This window comes from Trichosurus vulpecula, chromosome 1 (genome assembly GCF_011100635.1).
Source record: "Trichosurus vulpecula isolate mTriVul1 chromosome 1, mTriVul1.pri, whole genome shotgun sequence".
In the NCBI taxonomy this organism is placed as follows: domain Eukaryota; kingdom Metazoa; phylum Chordata; class Mammalia; order Diprotodontia; family Phalangeridae; genus Trichosurus; species Trichosurus vulpecula.
In genome coordinates this window covers 472,301,101-472,316,263 of record NC_050573.1, presented here as the reverse complement: position 1 = coordinate 472,316,263, position 15,163 = coordinate 472,301,101, and the positions used below count along the sequence as shown (strand labels likewise).

The following is a 15,163-nucleotide window of genomic DNA, read 5'->3' as shown; positions in this document are numbered from 1 at the left end:
TATTATTAGAAGGGAAGAACAAGACTATGAAAAGGCTCATAGAGGAAGACTTACAATAAGTTTAGAGTCCATACAAAAACAACAACAACAAACAAACAAACAAAACTAATATGTAGGCATTAGGGTCAAAATCTTTCTATACCATTTTAGCCTGACTCCAAAATTAGGTTGAGAATATCTCTCAGTCGGTCAATAGAAAGATCTCAGACAATGGTGAAAAGTCTTTAAAAAGCATTCAAAGAAGTTAAATGATGTCAGATAATAAGGCTATTCCACTTGGCTATAGGACTACCTGAGTTCTGTATTAAATCAATGAGTTAGCTGGAATTCATTGGCTTTTCCAGAAATTGGAATAATAGAGTTTTCCAGTACATAGCTGGGGAAGAATCAACTACAAGGGAGAGGAATAGACTTTGATCAGGCCTGCTTCTCCTCCTCCTTTGACCAGAATAGGGCTTTGAGCTTTAAAGGGTTTAAATGATGTTCATTTCCAGGTGGAGCCAAGATGGCAGAGTAGAAGCAGGGATCTGCTTGAGCACTCCTGCTCAAACCCTGCAAAATACCTGTAAAAAACTGATTCTAAGCAAATTCTAGAGCAGCAGAAGCCACAAAATGACAGAGTGAAACAAATTTCCAGCCCAAGACAATATGGAAGGCCAAAAGGAAGGGTCTATTTCACCTGGCTCAGGGCAAAGCACATTTCAGTGTGGGTGGCACAGACAGGGCTGGAACAGGCCTCAGGGCACAGAATCACTGGCAGCTGTGGTGGTTTCCAGACTTCTCAACCCACTAACACCAAAGACAGCTGTGAAAGTCAGTGGGAAAGGTCGCTCACCTGGGTGAGAGAGGAGCATGATCCAGCCACAGCGCCAGCCACATCCCCAGGGCAGTGGCAGCCATGGCCACAAGCAAGGCTGTTTCTGGAGCTTTGGGCCTACAGATGGTGAGGGAATAAAGAGGCTGATCTGGATCCAAGTCACGGGTGGTGGTTCTGGGGCAAGGAGGAGTGCTGGCATGGTGGAACGTGTAGCAGCTGTGGAGAGGGAATCCTCCTTACAGTTCCAAGGCAGAAAAGAGTGCTTGTGGTTGCTGACAGATCAGAGCACAGCCCAAGAGAGGCTTTCTCCTTTGATCACACCACTTGTGAGCTGAAAATTTACAGGACCCTAAAAATAGCTCTGAAAATTGCTGCACAAAACCTCTGAAGCTTGGGGCAGTACACCCTATACTTAACAAAGAGTTCAAAAATCAAGTAATTGGGAAAATGAGCAAATGGGGGAAAATAAGACTATAGAAGCTTACTTTCTTGGTGAACAGGTATTTTCTTACATGGCTGGTGACAAGGAAGATCAAAGCATAAAAGCAGAGGAAGACAACAAAGTCAAAGCTCTTAAATCTAAAGCCTCCAAGAAAACTATGAAATGCTCTCAGGTCATAGAAGAGCTCAAAAAGGATTTGGAGAATCAAGTAAGAGAAGTAGAAGAAAAATTGAGAAGATAAATGAAAGTGAAGCAAGAAAATCATGAAAAATGAGTCAACAGCTTGCTAAAGGAGACCCAAAAATGCTGAAGAAAATAACATCTTGAAAAATAGACCAACCCAAATGGCAAAAAGGTCCAAAAAGCCAATGAGGAGAAGAAGGCCTTAAAAAAAACAGAATTAGCTAAATGGAATAGGAGATCCAAAATATCACTGAAGAAAATAATTCCTTAAAAATTAGAATGGAGCAAATGGAAGCTATTGACTTTATGAGAAATCAAGAAATTATAAAACAGAACCAAAAGAATGAAAAATGGAAGACAATGTGAAATATCTCATTGGAAAAATCACTGTCCTGGAGAATAGATCCAGGAGAGATAATTTTAAAAGTATTAGACTACCTGAAAGCCATGATCAAAAAAAGAGCCTAGACATCATCTTTCAAGAAATTATCAAGGGAAACTCCCCTGATATTCTAGAACCAGAGGGTAAAAGAAAAATTGAAAAAAATCCACCAATTGCCTCTTGAAAAATATCCCCAAAAGAAAACTCCTAGGAATATTGTAGCCAAATTCCAGACTCCCATTTCAAGGAGAAAATATTGTAAGCAGCCAGAAAGAAACAATTCAAATATTGTGAAAACACTATCAGGATAACACAAGATTTAGCAGGTTCTACATTAAGGGATCGAAGGGCTTAGAATATGATATTCCAGAGGTCAATGGAGCTAGGATTAAAACCAAGAATCACCTACCCAGCGAAACTGAGTATAGTACTTCAGGGCAAAAAAAAAATGGATTTTCAGTGAAATAGAGGACTTTCAAGCATTCTTAACAAAAAGGCCAGAGCTAAATGGAAAATTCAACTTTCAAATACAAGAATCAAGAGAAGCATGAAAAGGAAAACAGAAAAAAGAAATCATAAGGGACTTACTAAAGTTGAACTATTTACATTCCTACATGGAAAAATGATATTTGTAACTCATGAGACCTTTCTGAGTATTAGGATAGTTGAAGGGAATATATATATATATATATATATATATATATATATATATATATATATATATATATAGACAGAGAGAGAGAGAGAGAGAGAGAGAGAGAGAGAGAGATTCAGAGGACACAGTGTGAGTTGAATATGAAGGGATGATATCTGAAAAAATAAAATTAAGGGGTTAGAGAGGAATATATTGGGAAAAAGAGGAAGGGAGAGATAGAAAGGGGCAAATTATCTCACATCAAAGAGGCAAGGAAAAGCCATTATAATGCAAGGGAAGAGCGGGTAGGTGAAAGGGAATGAGTGAACCTCGCTCTCATTGGATTTGGCTTAAGGAGAGAATAACATGCAGACTCAATTGAGTATCTTACCCTACAGGAAAGTAGGGGAGAAGGAGATAGGAGGGGGGATGATAGAAGGTAGGGCAGATTGGGGGAGGAGATAGTCAAAAGCAAACACTTTTAAAAAGGGACAGGGTCAAAGGAGAAAATTGAATAAAGGGGGACAGGTTAGGGTGGAGGAAAATATAGTTAGTCTTTCACAACATGACTACTATGGAAATGTTTTGCATAGCAAAACATATATAACCTATACTGAATTGCTTGCTTTCTTAAGAAGGGTGGGTGGGGAGAGAAGAAGGGAGAGAATTTGGAACTCAAAGTTCTAAAAACAAATGTTAAATTAAAAAAGTTTTTATATGCAAAAAATCCAAAAAAAGAAATTAAGAATGAATTTAGGTTGGAAGTAAGATTTCTCAATACATAATTTAAAATATCGGTTCCGGAGTAGAAAAATAAACAGACAATGTATACTTTCTCTAAAGGATCTAGGAGAGAGAGTAACAGATTTGAAACAGTGCTGAAGGAGAAAATTGCAGCTGAGAAGCCAGAAGCAATAGTGTCAAGAGAATAATTGATTTCTATACAGGCCAAAGCAACTAATACTGACTAAAGGACATGGAGAGAGAATTTTAAAAAGATAGATCTTACAAAAGAATAAGAGTAATCAAATCCTGAATGCCATATTATAGGAAATAACACAAGAACAATGTCAGTAATTTTTGACTACCGACAATGCGGCACTAATTGTAAGAATCTACATATTATTTCTGAAAAAAAATAATAACACACTTCCAACTGCAAAGCCTTAAGGTTAAATTTCAATAACAAACAATAATACTGAATGAAACCAGGAGGAAAAGAACTTAAAATATGAATGAAAAAAATACAAATAACCCAGGGTTATTTTATATTCATGAGGCATTTGAGAAATTAATAGAACACTGAATTCCAAAAAAAGCAAAGGAACTCTGGCTCTGTTAAAAACAACAAATAAAAATATGAGCTTAATAAATAACAAAAAAAGATGGATTTTCAACAAAAGAAAGGAATTTGAGGCATTCCTAAAACCAACAAAAGAGATGAACAGATTGTTTGATTTGTAAATTTCCCAAACGACACAAACACAAAAAAGAAAATAATTATAATTATGAAAATAACCAATAATAATATCAATTCACTCATATCATAGGTAACTATTACGCAAATAAGAAGTACTTATTTTTCAGAACTTGTATGGCCAGATAGAAGAGAGGTAGGTGACAGAAGTCACTGTGTGATGAAAAGCTTCCATGTTCATAGGTGAACAGTGAAGAAATAATAACTGCTTAAATCTCAAAATAGAAGTCAGGGGATATGGGCAAATAGTAGAAATGCAACATAGAGAAGGTGTGGGAGAGGAAGCTGAGTAAAGTGAGGTAGGGACAGGTGCCTTCTCCCAGTAAGTTGAAGGAATAGGTGCCAATTAATAGCATTCCCATGGGAAGAGAAGTTAATTTTTACAGGAAAAGACAGAAACATTAAAGTATGTTGGGATGGATTTCCATATTAGGAAGTCACTTTTTTTCTGAGAGCAGCTAGAAAGTGTCACATTGGAAAGTGTATGACCATGGGCAAGTCACTTAACCCAGGCTGCCTCAGTTCCTCTTCTGTAAAATGAGCTAGAGAAGGAAATGACAAACCATTTGTGTTGGTAAGCAAAATGGTCTCTTAGCACTCAGTTCAACCAAGTGCCCTTGAAGAGTTTGGCTTTTGTTTCCTTTGATTAATTCAGTGTATTTCATTGAGTCTTACTAGGTGCTAAGCCCCAGGACCAAACCCCTATTAGGTGCTAAGCCTATGTGGGTGTGAAGCTCCCATGGTACTAAGGGGAGATGCTAACTCAAAAGCCAATCATAGGAGCCTAAGTTCTGGTCATTCAGATGACATTTGATGATATCTGAAATGGTATAAGAAGAGAAGACAGCCATTTGCTCAGGGCTCTCACTCTTGGTGGCGTGCTGATGTGGAGATTCTGGGCAGCTGTAGCTAAGAGCCCTCCAGCTTGTAAACTTGGATGCTGGGATTAAACTCTGGGGTTAAATTAAAGGTTAAACTCTGGTAACTATGTATTGGGATTTGAAACAGGCAAGGTCTGTCTATTGATGTTTGTAATTTGTTTGTATTTTGCTCCAAAGTTCCAGGTGCTGGCTTTTACCCCTGAACTAAGTGTATGGTATTTGTATGCTGAATTAAAGTAAACTTGTCAACCCCTTAAGGTTGCTTTCCTTAGTAAAGCAGATCAAAAAGAACTTGGGCTTTGGCAGCATTCTTGTTGTTTGGCTTGTGTTGGTTTTTCACCCCCACAACAGCTGCTAGCCAGATTGCTGAAACACCACTCCAGCATCTTTGCCAAGAAAACCCCAAATGGGGTCATTAAAAGTCAGGCATGACTGTGAAATGACTGAACAACAACACGACTTAGTGATCCAATTGCTTCTCAACTGAGGGCTTTTGCAGAATGTCAAATTGCTTTTGTAAACTCTGTATAAGTAGCTTCACTTTAAACCCTAATCACTGATATTTGAGAAGAAAAGGTACATTTAAAAAATATCTTCACAACACTATATATACACAATCACATGCTGGTTGGATACTTTTTTGCCATCAATAGCAATTTTTTTCTGAGTTTATGAAAAAACTGACTCCCTCCTCTTCTGCTGATCCAATTTTCCTTGACCATCAGGACAAAAGTAATTTCTTGAGACATGAAAGTTAGGTGAGGTAATTTCTAAAGGCTTTTCTCATTCTAAATTCCAAGTCTGTAGATTGAACTTATAAATTCAGTATGATTTAGCCAACTGTCACAACAAAATAGAAAAGGAGAAACAAAACTATTTCTCCTTCTCAAGTTCTTTCTTAAGAAATAAGAAAGAATTATTCAGGACAAAATAGATATGTTTTACTACATTATTTTTTTAAAAAAATCTATACTTCAAAAGACTCACTATACAATAAAGAAAAATAACAAATGTAAAAACCCTGATCAAGATAACATGACAAATTAAAAATGTGCCATTGAAAATATACAAGGAACTGATAAATTACAAAGAAATAATTCCAAGTATACAGTAGATAAATGGCAAAAGGTTATGAACATAGAATTTCAAAATAGAAAAAAAAACAGATTGTTATTCATCCCCTAAAAAAATGCTTGATCTCCCTAGTAAGGAAAGGGCCACAAAGACTAAAGAACGGTTTCTGTTATTAAATAGTTAACAGTTTAATTGGCAAGTCAATATGCAAAGAATTATGTAAAACAAGATAAATTAGATATTTAATTTGATAGAAATAGAATTAATTGGAAATAATGAAGGAAAAGCATTAGCATTAAGGAGGATGAGGAAAGTCTTCTTATAAAAAGTGGGACTTGAAGAAGTCAGGAAAGACGGTAAACAGTAAAAGTTTAATAAATAAATAAATATGGATCAGGATACAATATTACAAGGAATTATTAAAGAAAATTTCCCTGAAGTTGTAAAACAAGAAGGTAAAGTAGAAACAGAAAGAATCCACTGAGCACCACCTAAAAGAGATCCTAGGAAGAAAACTTCCGGGGATATCATAGCCATGTTTCAAAATCCCCAAGTTAAAGAAAAAATATTATAAGCAACAAGAAAAAATAATAAATACTGCAGACAAAACAATCAGGATTTCACAAGATTTAGCAGCTTTTATTCTAAAAGACCATACATCTTGGAATATTATATTTCAAAGAGCAAAAGAGCTGGGGTTGCATCCAAGAATAAATTACCCAGCAAAGTTGAGTATAATCCTGAGTGAAAAACAAAATGGATATTTGACAAACTGAAAGACTTTTGGATATTTGTAACAAAAAGACCAAAATGCAATGGAAAATTCAATATTAAAGATCCAAAAGAAATATAAGGAAATCATTAAAGATGGTGTGCACCTCACTCACCTAAGTCTCACCTGTGCCTCCAAGAAGCTGTAGCATGCGCTGTGGCCACACCTGGATAAACTGTTTTGGCAGACAAACTAAACCAGCTTGGGGTAACCAAAGTTAGTGGGATATCTATTCCAGTCATGGGAAGGTCAAATGGGCAGATAAGAATAGTTTGTTCCAGTGGCCACGAAGGCAGCTAAAGCAGGTTCTGTGGAGTACTTAGAGCTTGGTTAGATATCAAAAATGCCAAGGTCATTCACTGCATCTCTAGCCATCACCATCATAGCCATCACTATGTTCTGCCACCAGATTCTGATGACTCTGGAATAGAGAGTGAAGCCAATGACTTCACACAACTCTGATTCACTTAAATCCAATTTACACATGAATAAAAAGACATAACCCTCCAAAAAAAGACCAAAAAAATTATAAAGCACCGATTAAGTCTAAATGGTTTACTTATGCTATATGAAAATGTTATTAATGTTAGTAATTATTGGGTAGTAATAGTAGAAATTAGTAGTGATTAGTGATTAGTAGGTAGTAATTATTAGTAGTAATAGTATTCTTAAAAGAGTTTTCATTACTAGGGGAGTTTGGAAGAAAGTTTGGGGCTGAGTTGTATATGATGAAGTGATTCTAAGAAAAACAAAACTGGGTAAGAAAAGGTAGAAAGGAGAAATTATCCCCAAGCACTACCTCTTTTTTTTTTTGAACAGAGAAGACCCAGAGGCCAATGCTCTACCTCTGCTGCTGGGCTGACACCCCTGTCAGCACCAATGGGGATGGAACGGGGATGCCCAAGAAGAGGAAAGGCCAGAATAAAGAGCCAGCGAAACCACTTCCTCCCATTGGACCTGTGGCAGTTGATCAGAGTGGTTCCATCACAATAGCAACTTAAGCCAAACCTGGCTCCAAAACGTTATAACAGATGTGACAACTGAGAACCTAAATGTAGCTATCGCTGTGCCTCCATCAGAAGGGGAGGCTAATGCAGAACTATGTCAGTATCTTTTCAAGTTCCTGGAACTTAGGAAGAGTGATATTATCTTAGATAAGGGTGGTAAATCTCATGAAAAAATGGCAAAGATTTTGGCAGAAGAGAATTTGGAGAAATTGAAAAGGCAAGCAGAAAACAAACCAAAAAAGCCAGAAATGAACATTACCTTTTGTGATTTTTTTAAATACTAAAGAAGTTAATTTGTAAGGCAAAGCACCTAGAAGACACTTGAAAGATAGTGCTTTGAAGAAAAACAAGTCTCTGAAAATACTCTCCATGCAATGTTAGAAATGTCAAGATATCACATAACTATTAAGGCAAATCATACTGCAGCCAAACTTCAGTTACTGCTGCAAATATTCAAACCAAACCATTATGGTCCAATTCTTAAAATTTAGAACTGGTTTGTTAATACCACATACCTGCCCTAAAGCTTATTTTATGGACTATTACTTAAATTTTATGGAACTATATGCTTAAAAGAGTTGAAGGAAACCTTAGAGATTACCTACTTTACCCATCTCATTTTTACAAATGATCAAAGTGTCAGAGAGGCTGAGAGGCTTGTCTAAGGTCACACAAGTAATCAGTATTGCTGAGCCTAGAGCTCACCTCCCTTCACTCCAGTGACAATATCCTGCATATACCATACTGTTATTTACAAGTATTGAGAGACATAAATGTATAGAGGCAGCTTGGCAATGAGTTGAGCCCTAGACTTGAAGTCAAGAACAGTCACTTCTCAGAGCTTCAGGAAAGTATCTAAGGCTCTAGATTAGAGGTGGGTTGAAATATGGGCTGGTCCTATGAAATAGGTCCTTGACTTATTTCTGTGAAGAAAAGGTGTTAGATTTGTTGAATTACAATTGGGTAATAACATTTAAGTTGTATTTTTAAAAAGAAAAAAAGGAGAAATTATCTCATAAAAACAAAGTGTGAAAGGAAGAACTTATACAGAGTAAGCAGATAGGGGTAGAGGGCTGGTAATATTAGAACCTTACTCTCATCTGCATTGAAGAGGAAAAGACCTGTATATCTGAAGATGTTTAGAAGTCTTCTGAACTTCTGGAGAGATGAGAAAACTGGGGGATAGGGTGGGGAAGGGACTTTTACAAGGGTATATTTATTAAAATTAAGAGGTTGGGGTAAATAGATAAGAGAGGATCCTTAGAGGGGGGCAAATAAGGAATAAGAGGCTAAGCAATAGGCTAAGATAAGGCAACAGGGATAGGGTGAAAAGAATGGCTGAGAAGGAAAATAGTGAGTAAAAACAAGATGGAGGGAAATTCACAAATAGCAATTATAACTTTGAATGTGAATGGGAAATGAATTGGCGAATGACTAAATAAATTGTAGTATATGATTGTGAAGGAATACTACTGTACTATAAGAAATGATTAGCTCAATGATTTTAGAAAAACACAGAAAGACTTGCATGAAAACATGAAGAGTAAAATGAGTAAAACCAAGAGAACATTGTGTCAAGTAACAGCAAAATTGTTTTAAGAATGACTTTGAGTGAATAAGTTATTTTTTCTATAATAAATATCCAAATTAACTATAAAGGATACGTGAAAAAGATGCTATCTGCATGCATAGAAAGAACTGTTAAATAGAAATACATATAGAATAATTTTATATTTGTGTGCATGTGTGTGTGTGTGTATGTGTGTGTGTGTGTAATGGTAGTCATCTCTGGGGCGAAGCAGGGAGGGAAGAGAAAAAAGAAATTTACAAGAATATTTTGTTGACTATTTGAAAGGAATAGCAAGTTGTGTATAGTAGATTTGCAGTTTCATGTGCAACCATATTTTTATTGTACTATGTTATGAAAATGCTTGTTTTATTCCATAAATTAATTTCTAAATAATAGAAAAAAATTTTATACTCTTTGACATAGTAATTCCACTGTTGGTAATATGCCCTAACAATGTTATCAAAAATAAAGAATAAGTTCAAATACCATTATAGCAACATATGCAACTGCTGAAAACAGAAAACAATCTAAATGCAAACAAAAGTAGAATGATTAAATAAATTGTGTTCCATTTTTTCTAATAAAACATCATAAAGCAATTAAGACCAACATGTACGAGAAATAAAAAGAAATCTGGAAATATCCTTCTGAAATAATGCAAACACTAAATCAATTGTGTGTTATTAGTAAATTAAAGGAACATTACAACCATTTTCAGTTATTTGATAATTTTTCATTCATTTATCAATACTCTGCTCATTCATTCTCACTTTTCTGCTATATGGCTTGCAATTATACCAGCAATAGATGAGTGTACCTGTTCCTACATAATCCTACTAGCAATGAATTTTATTGCTTTCAGTATTTTTGTCCAATTTGATGGTTTTGAAGCAATGCTTTAAGATTGTTGCAATCTGCTTTTGCATTATTAGTGAATCAGAATTCCTTAAAAACAATTTGCATTTTCTCTTCTAACAATCATCTACTCACATCGTTTGCTCCATTAAGGAAAGGAAATTACCACTCCAATGTTTAACAATTTATTATAATTTTTTAAATCAAGCTTTTAGTCTGTTATAGTTGTCCTAAATTGTTTATCCCTTATCTTTTAGGTCCTTTTTGTTTTAATTGTGATTTTTTTTCACCAATATTTTTTCCCAGTAATTTCTTGATTTCTTAATTATTTTCCTTTAAAAAATCCATCTTCTATCCAAAATTGAGATGAGTCATTCTATTTTCTACTGCCTTTTTGATTTTTTATGGTTGTGTTCCATTCCAGCTAGAACTCACTGGGTTTAAATACTGTACACATTCAAATGTATCAAAATACATATAAAATGTAAAACAAGGCAAGTTAAGGAGAATAGGAACTAGAAGTTGAAGAATCAAGAAGACTTCATGTAGAAGGAAGTTTTTTAGCACAACCAAGTCAAAGGAAGAAAGGAATTCCAAAAGGCTGAGGTGAGGAGAGACAATATTTTAGGAATACAGGATGATGAGAGTGCTGTGTGTAAGGAACTGAAAGAAAGCCAGCAATATTTGGCAACTGAATGGATATGGGAACCTGGCAGGAGTGCGGCGGGGGGAGAGAGATGGTTGCAGATAGTTCACAGGTTTCAAACCTAGGAGACCAGAAGAAGATCATCAGGGTTTTTTTTGTTTGTTTGTTTTGTCTTTTATACCAATGTGACTCTTGATATTTTTGCCTGTTTCTTCATATAAATTTCATTGTGACCTTTTTTTATGATTTCTAAAAAGAAGTAATTCTTGTTGAAGAAATTTTGTAATTTCATTAAGTATATGTGTTAACTTAGGTGGTATTATCACTTTTAATCTACTAATTTCTCATGTATCTATGAACAGTGAATATTCCTTGACTTGTTTCTGTCTGCTCTTACTTTGGTCATAGTTTTATAGCTGTTTCTATTAGTGCTCTGAATTGTTAGGGGGGTTAACTAGCAAATATGTAATAGTTTCTATTGTTTTCATAAAAATAATACTTTAAAATTATTTTATTGTTCTATCAATAATTATTTCTAGTATATCAAAATATAAATGATCTTCATAGATAAGTCTCATGTGCTTCAAATATTCTGAACTTGCCTCCACTAAATTTTCAATTGAGACAGTGGGATTTTCAAGACACACTGTTGTCTCTTCTGAAAATAATGATATTTTGACTCCATTTTCATTGTTAACCTGTTTAATGTCTTTTTAATATCCTTCCTGCAGTTAGAATTTTCAAAAGACTAACAAATAAAAGCAGTAAGAGTGAAAATCCTTTCTCTGCACCTGCTTTTATTGAGCATATTTCTAATGTTTCTCCTTTACATGTTGTGTTAGTTCTCGGCTTTAGGTAGATACTTTCATATTGTGTTAAGTAAAACAAAGAAAAAGACCCAGAACAAACAGAAAACCCTATAGCCATTGTATATATACTCTTTATATCATAAATGCTGTATTTTAACATAATCACATACATTAGCAGGAGAGTTTTGGTTTATATATTTTATAATATTGACAATTTGTCTGCTATTAAACCAGTTTTATATGCCTAGTAAATACCCAGTTGTTTTTGTTGTCTTTCTTTTTCTTTCTTTCTCTCTTTCTTCTTTCCTTCCATCCTTCCTTTCTTCTTTTCTTCTTCTCTCCTCCTCCTCCTCTTCCTCCTTCTCCTCCTCCTCCTACTCCTCCTCCTCTTTCTTCCCTCCTCCTTTTCCTCTTCCCTCACTATCTGAACCAATGGTAAATTTCTTCTACCAATGCGGCTTGGCAGCCATTCTGCAATAGATAGCCTTATAGAGTAGCTGGGGCAATGATAGGATAAATGAGAAATGGTGACAGTTGATTCTGTTATTTAATGATACCATAAATGTTCTTACCTTACAAAAGGAAATCGCTGTCTTTGGACAACCTGGGACAAATAAATACAGCTGCCACCTCTCATTCCACTCAGGCTTGTTTATTTTGAGATAATAGTAGGTAGTTCCTGGGGACTTGGTGTGGCAGTTCAGAGCAGTCAGATAGATCTTGCTGATAGTTCAAGACAAGTCAAATTCCTTATGAAGGAAACAAGCAATTATTAAGTACCCTCAATGTGTCATGAATTGTGCTTAGTCCTTTACAAATATCAGCTCATTTGATTCCAATGACAACCCTGGAAAGTATGAGCTATTAAGATTCCCATTTTATAGTTGAGGAACTTGGGGCAACCAGAAGTTAAGTGACTTGCCAAGGGTAATAACCCAACCAGTGAGTGCCTGAGGCCAGATTTCAACTCAGGTCTTCCTGATTCCAGACCCACCATTCTATCCAATGTGCCACTAAGGCATCATTCTCTCAGCTTAGGAATTCTGGGGTTCTCAGTACCGCAGTGGCTGAGGGTAAGTGGGCAGGTGGGAGTGGTTGCCATTTCAGGCAATTCAAAGCAGCAAAGAGGGAGAGTATTTCTTTCCTTAGCAGCATTTTGAGGATACCTCTGACTCCTCAAGGATTTTCCTCTTCTCTAGAACATTTATTTACCTTTTCAAGCTGCTCAAAGTTTCCTTTGGAGCTGATCCTGGTTCTACATATGTATGCAGAAATTCCAAGAAAATGATGATCCTCCAGCAAATATCTCTGTCTCCCCTGTCCTTCCCAGTACTCCCAAGGACATAAGTGAGGCAAAATTTTAACATCCTGACTGAGGAACGCCAACCTGAAAGTCAGGTTCTAGGTTACTGAGGGTGTTAGACAGAGTAGTCTCTAAGGTCCCATTCATCTCCAGAAGTCTGTGAATCTATAAGATTTTTGAATCCACTTGACTCCACCTCACCTTAGCCTCAATTCCATTGATTAGAAAGAGATTTCATGTTTAAAACTTGGGTAAGTCATTTGCCCTCTCTAGAACCCAGTCTACCATTCTGCAAAGTGAGAGTTGAACCCCAAGGTCCTCTCTAGATCTAATATGATAAGCTTTACCTGCCTGCCTTCCTTTTTTTAAGTTGAAGGAAGGAGTTGAAATTTGGAATTGCCTTAGCTCCCTCCACCAAAAGTTATTGCTATGTGCTTCCATCCCAACTTTGCCTTCTTCAGGCTTCTTCAATGCCAAGTGGGAAGAAACAATTGACCTTAGCAACAATTAAATTTAAATAAATTATCAAATGGACTGCTTTCTTGTTGAGGGAAGTAGTATCTGATGTTCTACATTTCCATCTTTCCTCATTCTTCTGGGTTGGATAAGGAAGGGATTGAATGAAATTTTATGATTGGTTAAAAGGTTTTAGGAAGACATCACCCCCCTGGATTGCTAAAATAGCTCTTTAGCTATTTTACCAGAACTCTAGCCATATAATCTTATATCTCATAAATCACAGGGTTTAGAAAGATCAAGTGAGTTGCCTAAGGTGGCACAATGACAGATGTCAGAATTAGGAATTGAACTCATATCCTCAGAATTCAAATCTCTAGCTCCTTCCACTTAGTGGGCTGCATTGCTAGGAGTTTAGGATTAACACTTTGGAGAATTAAATTTACTGTATATTTACTCTTCTAGTTTCTAACTCATTGCATGATTTGCTATTTCTATACCCTCTTTAATGAATAAACCTTATTTTATCATATAGATAGCTGAGTTGGGATTCAAATGGACGTTCTATGCTTTCAAATTTCATGGCTCTTTCTGCTATACCATGAATAATCTGCCAATTTTCCCTTAAATTTTCTCCTGATTACATGAATTTCTGATTATGAAAAGTCTGTTAGATGAACCAATTTATGCCTATGTAGGAACTTACTGTTAAACATTAAAGTCATGAATATCATTCAGGGATGAGTAAATTCAAAAATGGCTTCCATGAAGAATGAATGAAGTAAAAGAAACTGACAGCTACTTGGTCTCTTAGATGAAATATACATCTCCTGATTTCTTCTTTGCATTCCTCTATATTCAATCACTCCACTGAAATAAGACTTTTTATGCAGTCTCTCTATTATCTGTATGTATATAGGAAGTAGGTATGGAACCTCTGGATAAGTTGGTGATGTGAAAGGTTATAGAGAAACTGAGATCTCCAAGATAATCCCCCAGGAAATTTCTGAAAGCTAGCCCCTAAAGACCACTGTAGGAAACAGATGTAAGCCATTCTTTTTAGGCCCGAGTTGCATAAAACAAAAGATTAGAAGCCAGCAGAACCCTTTTTTTATCAAGGAAGACAGTACTGTTTCAGATAAATTACTCTGAAGTTAGTGGAGAAGGGGGAAAGGAGCTGTGCAAGGAAAATAAGGGGAGAAAAAGGGAAAGATGATTCTAGACTAATGTTCTAAATGACATTTATAAAAATACAAAATAAATTATTAACAAAGAGGGTACAACAACATATTTAAAAGATTGTGCAATATGACTGGGTTGAATTTATACCAGGAATTCAGGAAAAGTACAAACATAATAGATCATATTAACAGCAAAAAGAATAAAATTGCAATATTATACTAATAGATGTGGGAAAAGCTTTTGACGAAATATAACACTGCTTTATGTTGAAGCCTGGATTTCTAGCTAAGGCAGGAGTACTTTGTATGAAATGCTTCTAAAACTCTTTCTAAAAGAAATCATACTGATGTAATGTTGCATGCCTGCCTGAAGGGGGAGTTGGTTGAAGAAATTTGGAGTAGAGAGGCATTCTCCCCTTTGTAAAAGACAATATGGTTCCAGATTTTCTTTGACCAACTCCAGGGAGGAAAAAGAGAAAAATTCTTTTATAGATGTGCAAAGAAAGCCATCTCATCTATATGTTCATCTTGCCTCCCTAAAGACAAGGGACTTTATCCATGGGTGGGACCAGTGCTCCTCTCTTGGTTGAATAAAATTTTATCTTGCTCCCATCTAAAGAGCTCATCCACTCTTTTGTTTTTTTCTGTCATATTGTAATCTAGATAACTTCTCC

General features: G+C 35.7%; 1 pseudogene; it reads left to right on the top strand.

Moving 5' to 3' along the window:
* Window positions 1–852: 852 nt before the first annotated feature.
* LOC118840023 overlaps window positions 853–15,163 on the top strand; it is a 31,169-nt pseudogene continuing 16,858 nt past the window's right edge.